The sequence below is a fragment of the Siniperca chuatsi genome, linkage group LG18 (genome assembly GCF_020085105.1).
Source record: "Siniperca chuatsi isolate FFG_IHB_CAS linkage group LG18, ASM2008510v1, whole genome shotgun sequence".
Taxonomy (NCBI): Eukaryota; Metazoa; Chordata; class Actinopteri; order Centrarchiformes; family Sinipercidae; genus Siniperca; species Siniperca chuatsi.
This window is the reverse complement of record NC_058059.1, coordinates 22,133,478-22,140,271: the sequence shown is the minus strand read 5'-3', so window position 1 is coordinate 22,140,271 and position 6,794 is coordinate 22,133,478.

The window sequence follows — 6,794 nt, the reverse complement described above, 5'->3', positions numbered from 1 at the left end:
TATATTATTTCTTTCCATGTAGCAATGGAAATGTCACACTTTGTAGTTCAGAAAAGTCTGTCACACCTTATCAAATCTATTAAATTTGTTTTATTACTGCTTTGATTAAACTTTTACAACAAACATTGCAGCCTCTTCAAACTGTCTTTCATCCACACAAACCAAAGTAACTGAAATTAAAGTTCCTTATATTCTTCCTGTTGGAGCTTTGATCCCGGTGTAAAAAACCCAAACATGTTTCCATGGTTTTCTAAAGCAAAATACAAGTCAGCAATGGTTCACTGATCTATACACTTGTCCTTGTACTTTAGATAAAGAGCACCTCCAGTGACAACAGAGAACATGTTGTCAGAGGCGCACCGTCAGGAGATAGCCTGGCATCATCAGACTAATTCGCAAATATAGACTGGAACCTCTCGGGTCATTTTCGATTTCCAAGGGGCATTTTCGAAGGAATTGGAAAGACCAACAACCAATCAGAGCAACGAAACGTGCTGAGCAAAACACATGCAAGTTGGGGCGGTGCTTGGTCCGTTTTCTAACAGGAAAAAAATGGCGGCCTGGTCACAAACTTTCTCAAATTACAGCTCAACAGTAGGCCTACACTAAAATGTGTTTCTGGAAACATTTGAGGCGGGAAATAGGCAATGCAGTAACAGAATCTTGATTCATATTTGATCAGCACTGCCTAGTTTGACAGCTTGATCTGAGTTTCGTGAGCCTAATTCTTGTGCTGTATCAACCAATCAGAGAAGCGAAACGTGTGCTCGGCAGATTCGCATGGTTCCCAGGCTAGTCAGGAGAGGCAAATGTTTGGGGCCCTCAAAAAGAATTTGGGAAAAGGGGCCCCCAATGGTCACTCATATTGGCACATTTCGCAATGACATCTATAAACCCCCTTAAACCTCCCATAAATACACTATACAGTGCACTGCTGCTGCCACAAAAAAACCCCTAAGAGGGGTCCCTTCTAGGAGTGGTGGGAGGATGAGGAGAAAGCAGGGCTCGCCATAACTCACTGACAGCTGACTGACAGACACAAGTCACCGACTGGACTGACCTGCGAGAGGCAGTAATGTGCCGCAAGGCATCTAACCTGCTGGAAATGCATAAGAAGAAGAAGGAGACGACTGACAGTCTCACATAGCCAGACCTGCTTCTTCTGGAGAAACCATAGCATAGCCTACCATACCATACCGTACACGTAGATACCGCATTTGCCGTTGCTGTCCATTGGAGCGATGCGTCAACGCGGCCGCCATATTGGTACAGTGAAGCAACGCCTCCTAATGCATGTAAGGAGGTCTACTATGACAAGTCAAAATGTCTGCTGTGAAAAAAGCCTATTGCTAGCTAATTAAACCTCAGTGTCGACTACAAATGACATCAGAGGTGCAGAGAATACAGGCTAAAGGTTTTATAGTCTGTGTTGAACCTTACCTTCAACCAGTGTAGAGGTCATTTATATTTTTTTCAAATTTAGGGATAAACCCCCTGTGAGAGGGTCATGTCTTTTAAAGGTTGTTAACACACGTGTGTGTTTGTCAACAAAATGTCAGCTGATGACCTTTGAAAGATTTTGATATGACCAGCAGCTGGATTTAGAGAGGAGGGTGTGATCTTTCAGCTGATATTAAACCATGAAAGTCAAAGACTGGATTTACGAGGTTTTAGCAAGACGGCAGTGATCTGCAGGCATGACGGACACATTATGAACACCGGCTGCATCGCTGCGCTTCTGTCGAGCTCCTTAAACAATTTCCCCACAGCTCATTTTTAACCTGCCACACAGCCGTCATCATTTAGCCCCATAATTCCCCAAATTCACGCATAATCAAACAAATTAGCCTTTATGCTAATTTCTTATGACTCAATTATGTTAAAAGCCTGGCTTGAATGACAGTCATAATTACAGTCATAATGCTGGCAGAGATATTACCGGCGAATAATACGGTAATGGATATCAAAGGAGCAGGCTTCATCTGCCGTATAAAGAAGCTGCTGAGTGGCTTAGCAGGAGTAAATAAACTCTGATGTGTTTGCTGATGAGCTGTTTTTGTTCTACAGCACTGCTGAGACTCCACAGAGGTCAGCGCAACACACACACTGATGGATGGAAGAAGACACAGCCATTTTAAGATTTGATTTGATTTCAGCTCTGTGGCCTGTTTACCTTTCATCTATTTTTAAGCTTTTGACACTGTGATGTTTTTTAAGAAAAGATCCTTTTATTTACTTCATTACCTGGATGGCTATATGTTTGATTTCACTCACCAACTGACCCCTTTTTTTGTTGTCCTCTGATTGGATAATTTACTTTGCATCTATATATACATAGTATTGTCTATGGTGTATATGTGATGCTTGTTCACATACCAAAATGTTGCATTAATTATGTCAATAAACAAATATATATAATATAATATAAAACAATTATTGGACCAATTGGGAGGACTACAGTTCTTCAGTACTTTATAGATATGTGGTTCTCTGAGGACAGCGACGCTATAAACATATGATGATCTCATAGAATATGATGCATTGCTGTAGATTAACCCTTTCATGCATGAATTATTAAATCACAAAGTAATAATGTGTTTGTTTGTTTTTACATATAAACAAGTGAAAAATGATGCCTTTAACTTTTATTTTCAATATATGTTATTTTGAAATTTGTCCACTGCATTGGAAAACCATGCAATCAAAAAACATTTACCAAGAGCAAGTGGTATGAATACACATAAAGCTATTCAAGTGCAAATTATATCATAATTTCAAACATACAAAATAAGGCGGAATCTATATAGGCAGAATATACCCTTTTTGGAGTGGAGAGCTGTATTTTCAGTCAAAGAAAAAAAATGTACAAGAAAAATAGAATTTAAATCTGGATTAAAGTATTTCTAACATATTATTTAGTTTAGTTTTTATTTTACCTGTCAGGTTTTCCAAGAATAAAAGGATTTTAACAGTTATTCCTGAGGTACTTGGTACATTTCCTCTTCCCTCCGTTCCACAGTTGTCAGTCATGCTGCCATCTAAAGAGAGAACTTTGCACAATTCGGTCCGAAGCAATTACTTTCCACATCACCACCGGAAATAAACACATCAAGGAAGCGCTGATCTTCCTCTTCCGCTGATGCGTGGTCTCCCTAATTCATTCCCTGGTCAAGGCCGACGTCCCTGTGTGCTGCTCTCGTGTCCTCAGAAACAGCTTGCAGAGGTTACCAGGCTTGGAAATTGTCATCCTGGTGCTGAGAGATTTCCTGCCATACCACTGATTGGGGGAGTGTTACCGACAGCTTTGCCTTGCTCCAGTTAACGTGCTCCCTCATTTATTACTATTTTGTGTTGATTTTATTTTTTGTTTTGGCTAAAACAGCTTTTTAATTGGTTAGAACTTGTCTGTTTGACATTTTATTGTAATATAACATTAATGGTGGTTCTTTTAGATTGCTTTTAGCCTTGATAGTTTTACCCAGAGTATTTTAATATATATATATATATATATATATTTATTTACCAAGGATTTCTCCCGGGTGCAAATATTTTGTTTCCCTTTGATTATTGATCTTAACTTGGGATGACTGCTAACTTAAAAGTGTTTGTCTAACTGTAATTATATTCTTGTTACAACTGTATTAGTGCAAGGGTGTGCAGTACAGCAAGTGCCTCCTTTTTCAATACATTTGCCTTAAGCGTGCCCTTGTGTTTATTTGATCTGTTTTGTTTATTGCTGCGTTTGTGTGCTTCGTTAGGAGTCAGTAGGCCGTTTGTCTAACGTACCTCCCCTTCAGTTGCAGCCCCTCCTCAAGTCTATTAGTAGTTCCTCCATTTAAAGATGATTTTTATTCTGTTTTGGTTATTTATGGTATTATGTTTATGGTATTTGTATTTTAAAACACTCTGTATTTGATATTTGATTGGTTAAAATAATTTGTTATTCTTAATGTTCACATTCTTTTACTGACTCAAAATAACTTTTTGAGTCTTGAGGTTTTAAGAGTTTTTCCAATAGAAAGGCTCAGTACCAAAGTAGTGACAAATACTTTATGAATCTCTGGCAGCCTATGAAAAAAATGTATCACCTAATCTGAAGATGGAAGGGGACTCTGAACTGGAGGGCCCCTGATATTTGAATACAATAAATATAACGAGTGGATCTGCTTGTACACAATAGTACATAAGGGATATGTGTAAAATTTGTTCTTTTTCAGACTTTTAGGGTTTAAGGGTTCAATTACCACCACCCCCTTTTTCCTTTTGTTTCCCCCCTCCCTTAGGCCTGTGAGCATTATTAGAAAACTATTTACCAGCAGTAAGGAAGCAGTTTGCAGGATTTTTGTCTTTGATTAAAATTTTTATTTTTTTATAAAGAAAATTAAACCATTTCAACGTCAGCATTACACAAAGATTTCTTTTTGCTGTGATGGAAAGAGTACTACACGGTCTTATTCAAGCTGAGGCATTGTTACTTCACTGATATTTTATGCAAATGCATAAAAGGCACTTGTTTTTAATTAAATTCATTTCTAATACAATTCAATTAATTTGAAATATAATTGAAACAATATTATTTCAGTGATTCACATTAATCACAGAACATTTCAGTGATTTTAGTTAATTATGGCACTAATTGTCCCCATTCTCCTCTTTTAATGGTCGTTTTTAATGGTTTTCAGTGGGATGGGGGCTTGACATTTCTTTTCACTTCCAAAAGTGCATGGCACAAAAGGTTTGAGAACCACTGAGCTAGAAAAAGCTGGTCAACTACACTAACAAGAGTTTTACCAATTGCTTCCACCCTTCATATTTTGCAGGTCCCACTGAGATACAGACTTCTCAATCACAGACTCTAGTCTTAATTCCAGGAGAAGAGGAGAGGAAGAAACAGGTCTTCTGACAAACATGGTGATTGATACCTCTGCTTATTACAGTGAGAGTCATCAGGAGGATCCTTTTTCAATCATGTCCGCTCTTTTTCAAAGCCTTGGAATTTTGGCATCTGAAAACCACTGTTGGACTCATGACAGATAGCAATGAAAAATGAAATCAAATCATGGTGGGTTTTTTCAAAAGGACTGCAGGAGCCAAGAGTTTGTGTTGACAGAATAATGATACATTAAGAGGCCTGGACATGAGATTTCTTTGGGGAACGATTTTTCTTTGTTTCAGGATGGATTGATTGTATTTTGGAAATTGTTCATCCACTCCCAGGATCCTCACTGTTGGGGCCAGAGGTCAAAACTGAACACTTGGCTCTTCACTGCGGGGGAATTTTGTAACTTGTGATATTTTCTTCCCTTAGTGTTTTCCTGTTGTGTATCAGATCTTTGTCTTGCTCAGCGAGAACAAACAACAACACGAGGGTCCGTAACTTTCTATCACTTACTGTTGTGTTGATAAAAGCGTTGCCTTTTCTAGGCAAATCGCGGAGCGCCGTGATAGATGGATTCGGAGCAACTGCAGAGTAATTACATATTTTAGGGCACTCAGATGAATTATCCAGCGCTGATCCGTCATTATAATACTGAAACTCAGGATGTCATTTGCAGTGAGGAATGTTGCTCAACACTGGTATTTGCACAGCTGCAGGGGGTCATAAATTATTGCAGAAGACACGCTCACATTACTTCAACTCTTTCATCACTTTTCAAGTTCTCAAACAAGGTAGCCTCCTCCCTCCCTGCATGTTCTCGAGGAGACACTCTCTTACAGTATGAGAGTTACAGTAAAAAGGGCAATCAACACCCACAGTGTGTTTCGAAGTATTTCTGGTGAACAAAGCCTCTTTCAGACATGCGAACGTTAATCTTACAGCAATTTAATATGTTGGTCTCATGTCAAGCACCCTGGTCACTTTTATGCAAAAGTCACGACGGCCATCAACTTGGTCAGACCTAGTAACATTTCTGTATCACTTTCAATGTATCTGTATCAATTGAATGTGTCTTGTATTGGCTTCTAAGATCACTGTAATTAATTTATTACCTCAATCGTCGTCTCTTATGCACTAAACCAGTTTAATAAACTAGGAAACACTGTGACAGAGCTAATTTAAGTTGTTGGGAGATCAATCTTCTCTGATCAGATCAGTATGAAAAAAACATTTTCCCCTTGGGCAGCAAATATTGCTCAAGCATGCAGCTCTTTCTGTAAATGTCCTGTCACGTCTGAAAGAAGCCCTGAGGAACATTAACATAAAAGTCACCTGAGCCTGAATGGCACAAAGCCATCACTTTAACAGATAGATGAAGCCAGCAATGTTACGTATTCCATGTCTGAAAAGTTCTCAAGACTAAGAGTCTACAGCCATGCTAGCTCTCTGTGAGGCAGTTCTAAGGCTAAATGCTAACATCAGCATGCTAACATTCTCATGTTAAGCAGGCATAATGTTTACCATCTAAGTTTAGCCTGTTAGCATGCTGACATTTGCTAATTAGCACCACAAACTACAGCTGAGGGGCTGATGGGAATGTCATTAATTTTAGAAGTATTTAGTCATAAACCAAAGTTATTAAAGTATATTGAGGTCAAGGGATCACCAAAGTTATTACAAGGTCCTGAGGGGGACATGAACGTGTGTGCCAAATTTCATGGTAATCCATCCAATAGTTGTTGAGACATTTCACTTACAACCACAAATGGAATCAGTTGATAACCAAAGTGATTAAGATGTGTACTGTGATGATGTCATCGTGCCAATGGAGGCGTCAGATTAGAAAATGATTCTATGTGTCATTCTAGAGGGCATGGACAAACAACGTATTTTGTCATTTAATTTGGAGGACTTG